This window comes from Malus sylvestris, chromosome 4 (genome assembly GCF_916048215.2).
Source record: "Malus sylvestris chromosome 4, drMalSylv7.2, whole genome shotgun sequence".
NCBI classification, from domain to species: domain Eukaryota; kingdom Viridiplantae; phylum Streptophyta; class Magnoliopsida; order Rosales; family Rosaceae; genus Malus; species Malus sylvestris.
Window position 1 is genome coordinate 245,268 of NC_062263.1, and position 18,646 is coordinate 263,913.

General features: G+C 37.9%; 1 long non-coding RNA gene across 2 annotated transcripts; it reads right to left on the reverse strand.

Annotated features, from left to right (window-relative positions):
- Positions 1-7,194: 7,194 nt before the first annotated feature.
- LOC126619687 (uncharacterized) lies at positions 7,195-18,457 on the reverse strand. Of its 2 annotated transcripts, XR_007622126.1 has the most exons (5): positions 17,966-18,457; positions 17,738-17,865; positions 17,369-17,435; positions 8,287-13,796; positions 7,195-7,429 (listed from the first exon to the last, which is right to left on the reverse strand). It is a non-coding gene; the product is annotated as an uncharacterized LOC126619687 (long non-coding RNA). The 2 variants fall into 2 exon arrangements; XR_007622125.1 differs by lacking the exon at positions 8,287-13,796.
- Between the last annotated feature and the right edge of the window lie 189 nt (positions 18,458-18,646).

Consider the following 18,646-nt stretch of genomic DNA (forward strand, 5'->3'; position numbering starts at 1 on the left):
GGTATTGGATGCTCAACTTCAACTTCAACCTCAACCGACATGCAATAGTCATTAAAAGTTTTAGATGTGAATTCTCCAGCATTATCCAATCGAATATATTTGATCGGATAATCAGGATGGTGAGCCATTAGCTTGATAACCTGAGCCAACAGTTTAGAGAATACAACGTTCCTTATGGACAACAAGCACAGGTGTAACCAACGTGTGGAAACATCAATCAAAACCATAAAATATCTAAATGGTCTGCATAGAGGGTGAATCAGTCCACAAATGTTCCCCTGAATCCTTTGTAGAAAAATAGGAGGATTCAAACGAATCTTGTCATAAGAAGGCTTAATAATAAGCTTTCCCATTTAGCAGGTTTGACATACGATTCCTTGAATCGAATTAGTGGATGTTTGTATGAAGATTTGAGGATACAACGCATTGCTGTTCGTCCAGGGTGTTCCAAACGATCATGCTAAAGTGTAATTTTGTGCACTGTCCTAGAGGTAGGGCCGGCTATATAGTGGCTTTCTATAGGGCGTATGGTCGTAGTATACAGACCACTTGGGATATGCTTCATCCTTTCTAGACTACGCTTCTGGCCATATTCTTAGGAAGTGATGCACAAAAGTTCAACTCAATTTTCTACATAGGTTTCAGCGTGGTAATTATTATCTCTAATGTCCTTGAAATGTTTTTCCGAAACGCGGAGAATAGAGTGCCTCATCAATGGTCAAAATTGTACCATTGGACAACATTATATGTGTCTTAACGTATCCTTCGATCAAGTTGGATGAGCATGAGATTGTTGTCAGATGTGCATTCTTAGGTATGAAGTTAGTGAAATAGATGCGTTCATGCAAAACGGTGTGCGTGGTTGCACTATCTGCCAGGCAACTAACTTTCCCACTAGTCATACCTAGAAATAAAATTAATTTGAATTGGTCACATGCATAAAAGTTCTTAAAATAAATATCCATTCAAAATAATTTAAGTATTCAAGGGTAGTAATTAATAAAAAACTTAATATCCAAAAACAAATCACCAACAAATAATCCAAACATAAAGGAAACTTGTGCAAAATTAAACCAAAAAACAAGGGGGTTTGGCCACTAGGTGGAATTCGGCCCCATTATCTAAATTTCAACTAGAAAATAGTTTATGTCTAATATTCTGATCTTCCATAGAGGTGCAGAGCCGGCCCTGAGAGTGTGCAAAAGGTGTCACCACACAGGGCCCCCGATTTAGAAGGGCCCCCAAATTTTCATTACATGTATACAAGTGCATATAAAATAGATTAAAAGCAAAAGACAATCATATATGTGGTTCTAGTCCTAGCAGTATAACTCTTCTTCCTCATAGCTCATGTGCTGGGTTTGAATCCTTGTGATATTGTTTTGCTATTTTAAGTTTTTGCAAATTTGTAAACTTGAAAATGAGATAACAAAAACGCATCCCATTTATCGAACTCAGGACCTTTGAAGGTAAGGAAAAAAACCTGGCTGATCAAACAACTTATTTTTGTTGTAATAACTTGTAATATTTTAATTTTATAGATGATAAAACTAAAGAAAAAAAAAATATAACATTAAAAAAATGAAGGGCCTCCATTTCAATTTTGCACAGGGCCGCCGGCCCTGTAGAGGTGGTATCCTTCTGAAAATCAGAAACCTCTATCTTGGTACTCTCATGTTCATCCACTTGTACAAAGTTTGATTCAAACTTCTTACAACAAGAATGATATTCAGCTACAACCTTCTGGAGAGCTCGGCAAACACGGGGCCAATAGTCATTTGAACCATAACGATAACACATGTCGGCATCCATGGTTTCAAGTACTTTACCCTTATTCTTGAAGTTTAAGGCTTTAGGAGCGAGGTTAGTGCGCTTCTAGGCTTGGTTTCCTCTCTTAGATGGGCCTTGGCTCTGTTGACCTTGACGGGATGGCTTTTAGCCACCCCTATGCTTCAGGCACAACAGTCGCCCCAGTAGGTCAAACTTGATGATTTTTCATCAACAACTGATTATGCTTTTCAGAGAGAAGTAAAACAGAGATCAAATCCGAAAACTTAGTGAACTTCTGAGCCCTATATGTTGCTACATGACAATATTAGTTGCAGAGAAGGTCGAATATGTCTTCTCCAGGAGATCTTCTTCGGTCAAGGTCTCGTTACAGAACTTGAGAAGTAATCGGATTTGACAAACTTCAGAATTATATTCATTCACATACTTAAAGTCTTGGAAGCGCAAATGCTGCTAGTCATGTCTATGTCATTTTGGTGATCAAAGTGATCAACCAAAGCGACTCATGGTGCTCGTGGATCCTCCTCAGCAAGGTACTCGGTTTGTAGTGTGTCATGAATATGTCTTCAGATAAAGATCATGGCAGTGACTTTCTCAGCTTCACCAACCAGGTTGTCCGTCTCATCTTCAATGGCGGGACGCAAATTCTTTGAGGTGAGGTGGAGCTTCACATCTTGGACCCATTTGAGGTAGTTTCTTCCAGAGACCTCCAAAGCGGTAAAGTTGAGTTTGTTCAAATTCGACATGTTCCTATCACAAAATAAATGGACAATATGTGGTTAGTGTAATCGAGAAAAAAAATCAATTCATTCATATAGGAGTAGAACATTCAAGTTCTAATAGACATGTATTAGTTTAAATTTACATGAAAAAGCTTCGGGTTTTCATAGGTGATGTTTTGAAGGAAAACTTCAGGTTTTTAAACAAGGCATGTTTCTAGAAACTTCAGGTTTCGAAATAATTATGAACTTCAGGTTCATATGATCCTGCAAACAAACACAAATATATATACAAAAACATGCAACAATAAAATATGCAAATAGAACTCCAGGTCTATAATTATAATGGAATTAATTATTTGGACTTCGGGCCAAAAATTAAAGTGTGGGTGAAAAAATTATAAAACCCATAGGGCCTAAAAAAATCGGCATTTAAACTTGGGGCCCAAAATAATAGGCCAAAGCCCACGGGTGGGCTGAGTAAATTAAGGACCATGAGGTCCAAGCCCAAAAACTGGGTTGGGGTTAGGCATGTGCTGATCAGTCCTCAAAATAAATCTGGGCTACAGGCCCAAGGCAGAAAAAACGGGCTGCAAAAAAGCAGGGTCCAAAGCGTAGGCCCAAATAGAGCGCTAATTAGGTGCGATGGGGAGCACGAATACCCCAACAAGGTTGGGATCCAGTGCGGCACAGACAGATACACCAGCAAAAACTGTGATTGTGTGTGACGCGATGCATAGGAGAGACGGCAGGAGCCTAGAAGAGTTCAATTAGTTCTTGGGCCGAGTTATCACCAAAGCCCAAAGGGCTGGTAATGTGGATCAAGGCGATAGGCACAAGCAGGCCCAATAAAAGGGTGTTGTGTGAGATGGACCAAAGGAATCCAAGGCCCGTTAAGGCTCGGGTTTGGATCTTCAGGCCACCCCAGCGGCGCTGGGTGTGGGGATCCGCCAGAGATGGTTAACAGCGTCGCTTCAGGCGGTGTTCCTTGGTCGGTGCAAGCCGTGGTTCATTGGAGAATCAAGATTTGACGACGGAGGGTGAACCTCAACATCAGGGGTGGTGAGAACCAAAAGGATTCGCGTGAATCCTACGAAAAACTCACTAAATTCTTCAGGAATTTCGAAGATCGTTGGTGAAAACGATGAGTTTTGTCCAAATCACACGACTGTTGGTCGTGTTTTCGTCAGAAAATCGACCGAGGAGGGGTGCCTGTGCTTCAAGCCGAGGGTTTCAGATGGGGACAATGGTGCCTAAAATGCACTGTTTGGTTCTAGGCTTGCTGCCTTGAAATTTGTGGTTGGGCTGGGCTCGCCAAGCCGACGCAGGCTACTGGCTTGGTGCTGGCAGCTTGCACGGTGGCGTAGCATGGAGCTGGCGATGTTAGGGTTTTACGAAACCCTTTTTTTCTTCTTTTTTCAGATTAATTCAACATATAATTTAATGCATGAGCATATATAATGCAATTCATGTCAATATCAATTCACATAATTCAACAATATAGATATAATGCATACACAATTTATGTAGAATCTAAAATTCGAAAAACGTAAAGTTGGGTCATGCATTATGGTAAATGTTCATGCCATCAGGGTTGCAAAAATATTAAGATAAAACTCGTTGTTTTGAAATAACCTGATTGCGTGATGATATTGATGAACTGGTTTGATATTGATGTACTTGTTCAATATTTTGTGTGATGAAATAACCTGATTGCGTAATGTTATTGATGTACGTGTTCAATAGTTTTCGTCTGTGTTGGTATATGTATGTATACTGTTGACAACCGAGGATGTGGACCCTGAGTCAGTCGATTGGGGTGGGGGAGGTGGTCATCCAAGGGGTCGTTAAGTTTGGGCTAGGGGGGAAGGTATCAAAGTCAACTTAAGTCTGCTCACACTACACCTTTTATTTGTTTGTTAGCAAGTATTCTTTTTAATTAGGGTTTGATTCATGTCTCTCTTCTTTGTATATATACTTTTCTTTTCTTTTTAAGTAAAATTTGACTGCAATTAGTGTTTGGGCTAGGGATGGATTCTCGATCTATTCGAGGTTAGGTTCCTTATTTTTGCTTTATGCAATAGGAGAGTGGGCAACTATATAGGTCTAGGATCTAACTACCATTCAAAATACCTTCAAATGTGTATTTTACATTTTTTGGTTGGCCAAAAAAATCTACAATTGAGAGAGGCATCTTGGCCGAAGAATTTAAAAATAAAACTAAATTTACATATTTTTTGGCATCATTTAGTGGTGGGTCCTACCAATCGAAAGATAAATAAATAAATATTAAATTTAGATATCTCGTATTGGAGTAGAACCTCCATTTACATCTCACAAAAATATAAAATGAGATATAAATATGATCTTTGCATCTCAACTTTGCATCTTCCTATCATATTGGGGATGGTCTCAATCTTTCATCACCATCTCGTTGTTATTGTTCCAAAAGAAAAATAAACTTGCCACACATCCAAGGGAAATGATGATTCCAAACTGAATTAATCTAATTGGGTACTGATTAATTAATTAATTAATCTAATGTAGTTGAAAACGATTTCAGATCTCTAATGAGATAAATAAACTAAAAAAGTTCAAGTGGTTCCAAATAAGGGGAGGTTCTGTTTTATGAGATCACTAAAACATGACAAAGGCAAAAGCAAGACTACGGAACCCATGTGATTGAATTTCTAACGTGGCTAACTTTTCTTGTGGAAATGTAAGCATCCAATCCCAACAAATTAAAATAGGTGGTAAGACCCATGATTTTAAGCACTTAAAACACTTGAATGTGTGATACTCTTAAGAAGCCTTCTCGTGGCATATATATATTTTTTTTTATATATATATATATATATATATATATATATATATATTCAACTTTTTGTTAGGCAAAGCGAGACCGCATGTAGTCATTAAGTCTGATGAGCAACATATATATTTTGATACCATGTTAAAATTTGAGCATTTAGCTCGTGTTTGATTGGCAATTGAGTGGAGACATATACAACATCTTCTAATTAAGCAATATTATATACAGGACTTTCACCTATTAGAATGCAAGTATCAACAAAAAAAACCAATTGACTTTACGTATAGTCGTTTAAAACTTTACAATCTGTGTTTACAAAATAGAAAATATGATCAAAATAAGACAAATAAAATAATAGGTGGACAAAGCATCCATTTTTCTTTAGTGGTAAATAAGGAAATAAATAAGAGGGCCCCGTTGGGTAAATTTTTGCACACCAACAATGTCTGCATTTGGTTAACCGAATTGTTCAGCCTTATTCTGAATTTCCTTGGCATGATTGTCTAGTAGTACTAGCAGTTATTAAAGAGTCGATCATCGAAAGCCTACAAAGTTGGGTAGTGAGCTCGAGCACGTGGCCGGCCCGGCCGGCCGGATGATTAATGCATTGTGATTTAAACGACAGTTTTAAATGTGGGAATTATGAGGAAAATCTTCCATTGATTTCTTGATGATAATAGTACACAAAGAGAGCTATTTTCATACAGATTAGATAACCCATCAATTTCTGGATGATGCGTGCAGATGCAGTATTGTTCTTAACAGTTAATCAGGTGCATGGTATTTAATTTAGGAGTTGCAAGTCACAACTTGCCTGCCTGGCATGAAGTTGATGCCTACTAATCTCATAATAAAAGTGATATAATTAATGGACCGTACGCGGTTCAATAAATAATTGACCCTTAAAAACAGATGGATCGATCAAAAGCAAACGGGAAGCTCAAGGCCTCCAGCTAAAAGGGGCAAGAATGACCTGTTTGTTAGACGGTCACTCGTACTGCTCTGTGTTGCATACCAACTGTATACATATCCACCGGTGAAGGAGGTGTGCATTTAATTACGATTGCTACTGATTGTTTGTGAGGAGAACTACTTATATAATATAACTACATCGTTATGTGGCGTTTTATATAAATAAATAAGGATATTTGAACAAAAAAAATTTACATGTATTTTGGCACGGAATGTTATTAACAATGTACCCATATTATGTAAATTATTATTATTTGTAATTTTAAACGAGTCACCAGGCTTGAAAATTGAACTCAAGCCTTGAGTCCCTTTGCGCGTATAGATATGCACATCATAGACGTGGTTTCGTTGCCGATGCATTATTCTGCATGTGTAAAAAAATTGCTTTACATCTATTTTAGGAGAAATTTTATAGTATGCCGGGAACATGGTACACTAAGTGTCATAATATAATTGGTTAGAATTTTTTTTTTTAAATTTCCAAACAATTTTATTATTACACTTGATATAGCAGGCAACCCACTGAAAAATCTCTCCTATTTTAGGGTTTAGGATTAAGAGTTGAAAAGACATGACTTATGTTCGACTTTGTTTAGCTCTAATCTCATTAATTTAATTTACCGGTATTTTGATCGAGGTCTAAAAATTTGAGCTATTGTTGATTTCATCCAGTTTTCTTATTTTTCAACTTTAATTAAATTTCTTGGTTTGTACATTTTTACTTAAATTTTTAACTTGAATATTTAAATATGAAAATCTAACCACTTTATTGAAAAATAGTTAAAAGAAAATTTATATGTCATCATATATGATACTTAGACTGACACACCTCGACCGAGATCGAGGCATGATGGCCGTCACGTGAGGATGACGTAGCCATGTGCACAGTGCGGAAGCAATAAGAAAAAGAAATATACGAATAAATAAAAACCAAAAGCTACCAATGTGCACTAATAAACAGGAAGTGCTAGGAGTGAGATACAAGTGTAAATACTCATAATCAGAGCATAGAAAGTTTAGGTGCAGTTCAGTAGGACAAGTACTAGTTATACAGTACCAGAAGATGTTCTACAAATATTTTATTCTGTCAGAATCGCCGAGATCCTCGTACGCCACCAACAGCAAGTCTACCTAAAACCTGGAAGGGCGCAAAACAGAAAATGTGAGTGGGCAAAAACAAAGCTTTTCAAAACCATTTCATTTATCAAACGCTCTAACCCCTCGCCGTAAAACATGTATAATTTTTCCATAAATAGAATATAAACATATGCATAAATGAATATATATATATATATATCTAAAATCAAATCATGCTTCACATAACTATATTCATAAGTATGCCATGCCAAAACATAAAATAGAATAAGTAACTCAGGTGAGAATAAATTCATAGAAAATAACATATTAGTCGGAACCCCTGCAGAAGTCTGTACGGCTGAAATCATAGCTCATTAGTCAATCTAGCCAGAGTCACTGCAAATGACCTATACGGCACTACACTGCACACAAGTCGGAACCACTAAAAGGGTCTGTACGACAAGATTGGGTGTAATATAATTATGCTCAATGCTATGCTCTCATGATAGCTGGGCGATAAATCGCTAGTCACTTACGAGTCAGAACCACCTATGATGGTCTGTACGACAAGACTGTGCACCTAAATTGGATCCAATGTGAGCATATGGTGCGAGAGGTGACATTATAAACAGGCATGTACTCTATCTTTAGTAATTCACAATCACTTGAGGTGCAGGTTTACGAGCTCTATGCTTCTCAATTAATCACAACCATTGATCACATTCACAATTCATAAACTCACCTGGGCTTACCTGAGCGTCCACAGCACCACAATTATATATTATGCATCATATACTATTTCATATTTTGAATATAAATTTATATGCATGGCATTTCAAAGCATACTTTCATTTAAACGCATTTTCTGGGAAAATATCAAGTATATGAATATATACTGAAAACCAAAAGCTCACTCACTGGTATGTCGAACGGTCGTAACCCCCGAGTCGCCCTTGACTGCACTCGTCATCGGGATAAGTCTCCATATTTGCGAAACAACTATAAAAACGTTAATTTAAAGCACATAACCAACACTAGCTAATAACTTCTCATACATTGCTCAATTGAGGTATATGAATATACCATCGTGACCTACACAACCCCACGAACATCCTTATATTTTTAAATAATTTTTGGAGCCTTCACGCACCGGCAAGGGCACGGCCCTACGCACGGCCATGCACAGGGACCCTAACGGAATCCCTTAACCCCGTTAGGAATATTCCGTTCAATAGTAACGGAATCCATTAAACTAACCAACACCGTTAGGAATATTCCGTCATCCCCTACCTTCAAACTCCGGCAACCGTCGCCGTCGCCAAAAACTGGGAAAATCTTAGAATCCTTATATCTCTGTCGTTTCTTAACCAAAACTTATGAAATTGGTCTCAATTTAAAGCTTATAACTAGAAGAACACATCCTTAACAATTTCAAGGCTTGAAATCCACGAAAACTCGTTGGAGAGAGCTCGATAATTCCTGCCAAATTTCAAACTCTCCAAACTCGACTTCCCGACGTCCAATTTGCTTGGTTTTTCTTCTCTGAGCTTCATACAAACGTCCTAAAGCTTCCTATGAGCTTAAAATCCCCTAAAACATCTATAATTACGACCACATGAACAATACTCAAATCGGGGGTGATGGTTTCTCAGGTTTTTTAGGGTTTCACGATTTAAAAAATGGCATATATGAACTCAGGGATTTGCAAGGAGTTCGAATCTTACCTTCTTGACATCGATTTGTGCGTGAAATGTGAGTTTGGCATTCGTTCGTACAAAGTTGCCCACTCCAACCAACCAAAACAACAAAACAACTTAATTCCAATTAGTTCCACATACTTAGGAAAATAACTTGGACCTAAACCTAAGTTATGTACGCACACTACTACCCACGTTTAAGGGTAAAACTGTCTTTTCACACCATCGATAAAATTATCCCAAAACAGGCTGTGATATAGACCATATATTAAAATCATTTAACTAAAAGGAAGAAACAGTTGTATTTCTTTCTTAATTAATGAATAAGAAACTACAAAACAGTATTTATACACTTGTCAAAATAAAGCTTAATGACTAATGAAACCTAATGAACTCACTAAACTAGGATTAGTTACAAAATTGTTATAATAAACCTACAATTGCACAAACAAACTATTAAACATCTAAGTATGAGTTGTTCCTTTACACCTCTCTAGTTGAACGGTGAAGGACTAAGTGACAGCCTGGATTGAAGATACTGAAATCTAGCTTTGGACAGTGACTTTGTATGAATGTTTGCCAGTTGAAGCTGAGTGTTGACATATTGAACCTTGAGTAAATTAGAAAGGACAAGCTCTATGATGTAGTGGTAATCTATTTCAAAATATATTATGGTTGTTTGTACCATACTTAGGGCCTCCGTATTTAGATCTCGTATAAATACTCAGAGGACTCAAATGTAATTATGTAATAAAGGAATGGGCAAATATGTAATAAGTAAGGAACCCTTATTCTATAAAAGGACCCTTCACCCTCACCCTCACAATTAGGAAGGCCTCACATCCCCTCTCATATTGAGAGAAGCTCATCCTCATAGAAAGAAGCTCTCTCTCCCTCTTTCCTTCTTCAACATCTCTCAGAAATACAATATCAGTGTGGACGTAGCCCAAACCTTGGGGTGAACCACGATACATCTTGTGTTATTTACATTTCTTGCAGATTCACGGTCGGATTTACGTTGTTCCAAGACCTCTGGTTTTGTGCATCAACATTTAGCGCCGTATGTGGAAAACGACATGCAAAACTATGTCAGTTCTCTTTCATTTTTTCACCTCCACCGTGAATCTGCAAAATCACAAAATACCTAGAGACAGAAAATATCCAAATCTCAAACACTTCTCAACTCTCTCTCTCTCAATCTCTACTTTTTGGCAGAAATTCAGAGAACTGAAGTATGAGAAACAAACCCACTAAATCTCTCAAGACACTCCATCTCCCACAAAATCACCACCAAAACCCTATTATTCAACCTCAAACTCTACATTGTTTTCGCCATCCTAGTCCTCTGCCTCATCACAGCCACCCTTCTCATCTTCCTCTGCCTTCGCATAACTCGAGTCTCCCGAAAACGCAAGATGTGCGTGAAGCACAGCTCCGGCTCAATCCCCCCAGTCTCCAAGGAGATCGCCGAGATCAAGGAACCGCGTCCACACGCCGCTGACAATGGCGAGAGAAAATGTTATTGAAGGAGTAAAAAATGTCGGTCCTCCGCTTGTCGGTCATCTTCTTGTCGGGAAAATGGAAGAATATGACTGTTAGTAGCACGGGGCCTTACGAAAGTTCAAGGCGAAAAGCAAGAACAAACCCAGATGTTGTTGTTGCTTCAGTATCCGTTCCCCAGACTTCTTCTGCTGCTTCAGTCAGATCACTTGTGGGTCCAACCGCGAACTTAAGAGGAAGAATGAAGTACTTTCTTTTCTTCTAATCTCTGACTCGCTACTCTCTATCTCTCTCTTAAGAACCAGCTAAATCCCAGATAAGATTCTTCCTCGTCATCTTTATTACGTAACTGTCTCGTTCACCCTCTTAAAAAAGTGGCGCCACATATTTGCTAACCGAGCTCTCTTCTCTTTTCGCCCCGCTCACCATGCTTACCACCTTGTTCATATTGAACCTAAAAAGGATAAAACGCCCCTCTTTTTTGTTGTTGTCCAGCTGCAGGGAGTGTGTAGTTTATTGAGTTAGCTTTATCCTGAGCATGTGCCGTTTGTTGGGTTGGTCTTATCCAATCTCCCCAAATCGTTTCCCGTTTTCTACTTCCCGCCACCATTCGTCTCAGTCAATGCCCGTAGCCGAACGGCGGTCAGTAGCATTTATGAAAAACGGCATCACAGAGAACGTAGTCTGCCTCTCGGAGTCGGCTAATGGGAATCGCGACGTCTGGAGCTCGAAAGAGTCTGAATCTTCCTCCGCTGATCATCTTGTCATCATGGTCCATGAAATTATGAGAACTGTTGCAGATTGGAAGTTTGGGGTGGAGCAATTTGTTAAAACACTTCCAGATAAAGTTATCGTTCATTGTAATTACAAGGTCTTTAAAACCACCGCCATGGAATTTGAGGTAATTACAGGGGGGACCAAGGGCAAGAAGTCATCGTCGGTGCAGGTGTCACCGGCGCCGCTCTCGCTCACACTCTCGTGGCAACGTTCTGTCCCATACTCAAGAAATCTGAGGTGAGGAAGAAAAGGAAGAGCATTTCCAGCTGCTGCAGTAGAAGCTCATCCTCCGTCACCAAGACTCTGGTCCAGTACAAGACTCATGGCTATCAAGGGTGAGATCTATGACATGTCCCAGAGCAGTGGATTTGGTATACCAGCATACAGAAATGGCAAGCACAGAACAAGATAAGATTCCACTTCTAAAAAATGATGTCTGGAGATGAGAAAAGCCGAGGAGAAAATGGGTTTACAGTCACTGCTCACCCATGCTATAAACATGCAAAGCAGAAAGCAAAAGTAGAGAAGAGAATAAAATATAAGAGATTAGGATTTGACTGAGCACATGCATGACAGCAGCGCAAAGACAGAGACAGACAGAGAGGTGTGGTGGAAAAGAAAAAGCAGAAAGCAAAAGTAAGGAATAAACACCCCACCAGAATAATGTAATTTATTTTTCTTATCTTTTTGAGACATCTGTGTAAACCCCATCAGAGGGTAATAAAAATTAAAAAAAATAAAAAAGGCAAAGCCCAAAATAAATGGGCTAGAATGTTATGTGGAGGGCAAAGGCCCATAAGCCCAAAATAGCACTAACCAGGTAACCAAAAGTACGCCCAATACTCCAAAATTATTCGGTAACCTGCCGCTATTACCACTAACCAGGTGATCAAAAGTACGCCCAGTACTCAAAATTATACATGAGCACTACTCATGTCAATCATACATAAACATTCATGAGCATCACTCATATCAATCATACATAAACATTCATGAACATCACTCATGTTAACATTCATAAGCATCACTCATGTCAACATCCATGAGCATCACTCATGTTAATCAACATAAACATTCATGAGCATCACTCATGTCAATCAGCTTCGAAAGCTTCATTTACAGAGTTCTAGCTTCGAAAGCTTCATTTACAGAGTTCTAGCTTCGAAAGCTTCATTTACAGAGTTCTAGCTTCGAAAGTTTCATTTATAGAACTCCAGCTTCGAAAGCTTCATTTACAGAGCTCTAGCTTCAAAAGCTTCATTTATAGCGCTCTAGCTTCAAAAGCTTCATTTACAGAACTCTAGCTTCAAAGTTTCACCTACAAAGCTTCAGTACAGGATATACAAATACCACATCCGAACAACCGCCACTTCGGCCCATACATGGATTCAATTTAAAGTCTTTAGCCAACAGACTCTATTGACCGAAGACTTGGGGGACTACATTATGTACCATATATTGGGCCTCAACTGGGCCTCATGAAAAATACTTGGGGGACTTAGCCCATTATTTATGTACTAATGAACGAGCCCTTATTCTATAAAAGGGACTCCATCACTTTCATTAGAGAGCACCCATTATTCATGTACTGAGGAGCAAGCCCTTATTTTATAAAATGGACTCTCTCACATTCATTAGAGAGTATCGCCGCCAGTTGAGCAACTGCCTAGCCGCGAGCATCAACTCTAGCCCATCATTTTTTGTATTGATGAGCGAGCCCTTATTCTATAAAAGAGACTCCCTCACCATCATTAGATAGCATCGCCGTCTACTGAGCAACCGCCTCATTGTGAGCATCACTCTTAACCCATCACCTATGTATTGAGGAGCGATCCCTTATTCTATAAAAGGGACTCCCTCACCATCAACGCCATAAGCCGAGCCAACCAAGGTAACATAAGCCACAAGCAAAGCAGCCTCGCAACATGTGCTACTTTTAGTTGAGCATCATTTCACTTTGGGCACCACCTCATATCGAGTATCAGTTCTAGACGACATCTAGTTACTTCGACCCACACATGGATTGAATTTCAAGTCTCCAGCCAAAAGACTTTCTTGACTGAAGACTTGGGGGACTACTATTTGTACCATACTTAGGGCCTCCGTATTTAGATCTCGTATAAATACTTGGGGGACTCAAATGTAATTATGTAATAAAGGAAGGGGCAAATATGTAATAAGTGAGGAGCCTTTATTCTATAAAAGGACCCCTCACCCTCACAATTAGGGAGGTCTCACATCCCCTCTCATATTGAGAGAAGCTCTTCCTCATAGAAGGAAGCTCTGTCTCCCTCTCTCCCTCTTCAACATCTCTCAAAAATACAATATCAATGTGGATGTAGCCCAAACCTTGGGGTGAACCACGATACATCTTGTGTTATTTACATTTCTTGCATATTCACGATCGGATTTACGTTGTTCCAAGACCTCCGGTTTTGTGCATCAATAATGGTCCTAGCATGAAACACTGGATTAGATGCCAATGATATTGCAGAAACATTGTCACACCATAGCTTAGGAATTTGATTAAGTGGGAAAGCAATGTCTATGAAAATCTTGCATATCCGTGTTAGTTCTATAGTAGTGTGGGCAAGAGACCTATATTCAGCCTTTGTGGATAAACGAGCAACAATGTGTTGGCACTACAACTGATAAGATTTGTGCCTAAATATACACAATATCCACTGGTGAACCTTATATAAAAAAACACAGTCTGTTCAATCTACATAAAAAAAAGGCAGTGAGATGTAGAGGGCCTTGTTTGAACCATAAGCCTTGATCCACATAACCTTTCAAAAATCTTAAAATTCTCTTCACAGCTTGAAAATGGGTATCCCTAGGACAATGTAGGAATTGATAGACTTGATTGGCAGCAAAATAGATATTTGGTCTAGTCCATGTAAGAAATTGAAGAGTTCCTACTATGGACTTGTATTCCTTTGGATTGGACAACAAGGTTCATGTGTGATCTAACTTCTAAGTAACAAGATGAGTGACGCAAGGTTAACAGCCTTCCATGTGGATTTTAACAAAAAGATCCAGTGCATATATACTCTGAGATAGGAAAATGCCATATGTGGTTCTTTGAAATTCTAAGCTAAGGAAATAATGTAGAGGACCTAAATCGTTGACAGGAAACAATTCACTGAGTGTTTTGATAAAATCTTGGCAAAAAGAAGCATTATGATCAATAACCAATATATCATTAACATATACCAATACTATCACAAGAGATGGTTCAGATTTCACAAGCAATGAGCAATCAGATTGAGAGTTTAAGAACCAAGTGAGAGTAAAATATGAAATAGCTTGTCATAACATGCTCTAGGGGCTTGTTTCAAGCCATAGAGAGACTAATTTAATTTGCAGACATATAAAGGCTAAGACGGATCGAAAGATGGAGGTTACTGCATAAAAATAATTCAAAGAAATTTGATCTTCCACAATTATAAATTCATATTATTGTATATGCTAATATATATATATATATATATATATATATATATATATATATAGTACCTATAGCATAGATAAGTTAACACAGTTAACATAGATAAATTCATATTATTGTATATGCTCATATAACCCTCTTTCTACACCCAACTTACTTTTCACACCCATATTAAAAATAATTAAACTATCAAAATCTTTTTAAACCCAAATTTACTACCTGAACTACCCTAATTCAAAATATAAATTTCTTTACACTCATTCAAAACAAAACTAAATTGATTAAATGAAAACCTGTTATACGAAGATTGAGAGTGCAACATGGAGGATCATAAATTGAGTAGTTATCCCCAGCAGTACAACTATCAAGAAAAATAAAATCGAAGAGAGTGAATACGTTTCGTTTCGATCATATGCCTGTCTACACTATTCTATGCTCTATTCCGTCCATGGTTTGTCAAACTTTTCTATTAATAGCCAATGTGAAGTATATGAGGATGAGTGTACATATACTGGACCTGACCAAGAAGACAAAGCCAACAATCACTTCATGTGAAGTGTTTATTTGATTGATGGAATGAAATCTTAGAAATCCAACACGGTTGAGCATCCCAAAGTTGCTGGTGCCTTTGAGAAAATTTAGCTAGTGGCCTGATGATTCCTTTCTGAAAGGATTGTCCCAGGGGTGCAGGGTAACCGGGCAATGATGCAGGTGCACTAAGTGCAAGTAGTACTAGTCACCTTGTTAAAAATAAAACATGTCCACAATGCAAAGAAGATGGCGTAAGAAAAGTTGATGCTAGTGATGATTTTATATTCGAGCTGTAGATTTATATATGAATGTGATTGAACTTTTTGCAAGCAATACACTTGTAAATCCTAAACAAAAATAATTAAAATCAAACAAAAAACTCACATAAATCGATTCATACCTTAGTTGAAGGTTCTAAAACTTCAAAATCCTTGTCCATCCGAAAAAAATAGCTTGGTTCTGTCTATGTGAGTGTCTTAGGGTTTTAGCTAGAACAAAACATAAGGGAAAGATTGCGTAATGGTAAGAATTCAATTATTAGTGTGGGTTTATTAATAAATTTTAGTTTTATTGTTAATTTTATTTTGTACTTGATGGTAATTATACATTAGGGCAAGGATGACAATTCACATTTAAAGTTTAAGTTGGGTGTAGAGTAAGGTTACATGGGTTCAAATAAAATTTCCCATGAAAATTTAAGATGCTAATTAGGAGTGGGAAAAAGGAGAAACAATATTTAATTCTTATATTTAATCCTAAAATTGAGTAAAAGATAACCTATAAATAAGATATGACAGTTATCACAATTTAATAAAATAAATAATAAAAAAGCTTATGTGGATAATCAGTAGATAGACTTAACCCAACAAAGTCAACTAAACAGAATAATGACTCACAAATTGGACTTATATCAAGTTTACTCTTTAATTTAATTATTTATTGACATTGTTGATTATTTACGGTGTAGAATCGTCATTTTCAAATTGAGTGACACACCCCAATCAGAGTCAAGGTATGCTGGTCGACACTCGAAGGTGACGTAACCAAAAAGGAAAGTGAAGCATAAAAATATGGATAAATTTAAACCAAAACTAACATTTATTTAATCTAAAGTAGCAAGTGCACGGTAGTGGGAAGAACCTATAAAACACAAATGTTCAGAGCATAGATGATAGTACGACAAAAGTAGTGCAGTCGAAACTAATTAAAGTACTTAATACACAACCAGGAAAAAAAAAGCCCCTACATTTATCTATGGAAATGTCAGAATAACCGGAGATTCCTCGTATGCCATAGCGAGTTCAACTATGTAAGTCATGGAAGGGTGAAAAACATAAGGGTGAGTGGGCAAAAAACAAAGGTTTATAAAACACATTTATTTCTGAACATACTAACCCCTCGCCGTAAAACATGTATAGTTTCCAAAAAATCATACTACATATAAGTATGTAATCAACTGTAAATCAACAATAAATCCAGAAATACGCCAATCATAATATCTCAATCGTAGCATAAGTAAAATCAAGTGCTCATCAACCTATGCTAACACATGAGCTCATGCAGATAAGTTTTGCCATGAACAAGACATGGTGTAATCATAATATACGCTCTAGTACTACAATCACGTGAAGACTAGCACTAGGCGCATCACATATGAGTTGGAGTTGCCTATTGCAACCTGTACGACAGGACTGGCACCTACAGTGGATCCAAGGTGAACGTGCGGTGCAATGTGAACATACACGTCAAGCCTGGCCCTAGCACGGGCGAGTACTACACCGATGCAAGCATGCATGATGAGCAAGTATAATGTATGTGAACATGCCATGACAATATATAAATCTCAACGTCATAATAGCATTTTTTTTTAAATTAAATAAATCATGGCATATCAGCATAATATAAATCTTAAAGCATTTGTGGAAACTATAAAGCTTTATAATATATATATATATATATATATTTATATTTATATATTATAAATGTATATATTTATATTATAAATCTTTATAATATATATATACACACACAAATGCCCACTTACTGATACGTCGATGGATCGTAGCCTCCTAGCGTTGTTTGTCCTCGTACCTCCTCGGGGTAAGTATCACCTATATGTGAAATAACTTTACTAATTAATTAATTAGGACATACGCTAAAAGGTTAGGAAAATCCCCAATAGTTTGCTCAAACGGATGGTTTAAGTATACGAAAACATTCTACTCGATGTCATAGACCCGTACACGTCAAACATGCGCCGCCCGGAGGCCGGACACACCTTCACGCGCCGCCATGTGTCTCCAGGTCGTGGCAACACGTGTAGGCCACGCAACTGACAAACTGACAAAAACCCTAGGGAATATTCCATTAGATTTGACAGAATATTCCGCTAAACAGTAACGACTTCAATTACCTTTAACGGTGTCAGAATATTCCGTTAACTTTAACGGAATATTCTATCTTCTTCTCGGGTGGACCTTCACAGCTGTCGCCACCGTTCGCCATCTGGTTTGCCGGAAACTGGAGAATTTTCACCGAATTCTGGAAAAAATTTAAAACTTCATATCTTCTTCATTTCTCAACCATTTTTGACGCACTTTATATGAAAATGAACCTTATAAAGAGTATAACAAGCCTATACCTTTTAAAAGTCCAAAAAGTGGACGGAATTAGACTGAAAAAGCTCGAAAGTCTCGGACCTATTTTCAACTCCTTAAAACTGCGTGTTTCAACGTTGGCTCATCTCCCAACTTAGGTTAGTGGCCACGGGGAGTTGTGTAGTGGCTTCTAAGCTTCCCAAAAACTTGTAACTCGAACTGGAAATCGTCGGAGAATCCACACCCGAGTTGGAGCTCTAAGTTGGAGGTTCAAAACTTGATCATTTCATGATCGGTTCATACGGATGGGTTCGTGGGTTTGAGAAGAGTGTGATGGTGGAGGTTGGAGGTTGGAGGTTCGATCTATGAGTGTTGATGATGGTGTATGGTTGTTGCAGAGAGGAGAGAGATACAGGTGAGGGAGAGAAGAAGAAGAAAAAAAGAGAGATAATGAGTTTGATTGGACTAGAGAGAGGGAGGGACTGTCTAATTGGTGAGGGAAATGAGGGCTAAAGTTGATTGGTGAGTGAGTAAAGGTCATGGGACCGATTTTTAAAGACAAAAGGGTTCAGATTTTGTACAATATAAAATGTACATAGAATCTGAAAAATCTAACTCACCCCATCTAAAACAGTGTTTCCAACACTGAATAATTAGCACACGCGCGTACAATTCTACCCGTTGTTAACACACTTTAACTAAGCGTAATTTCTTCGTTACAAATC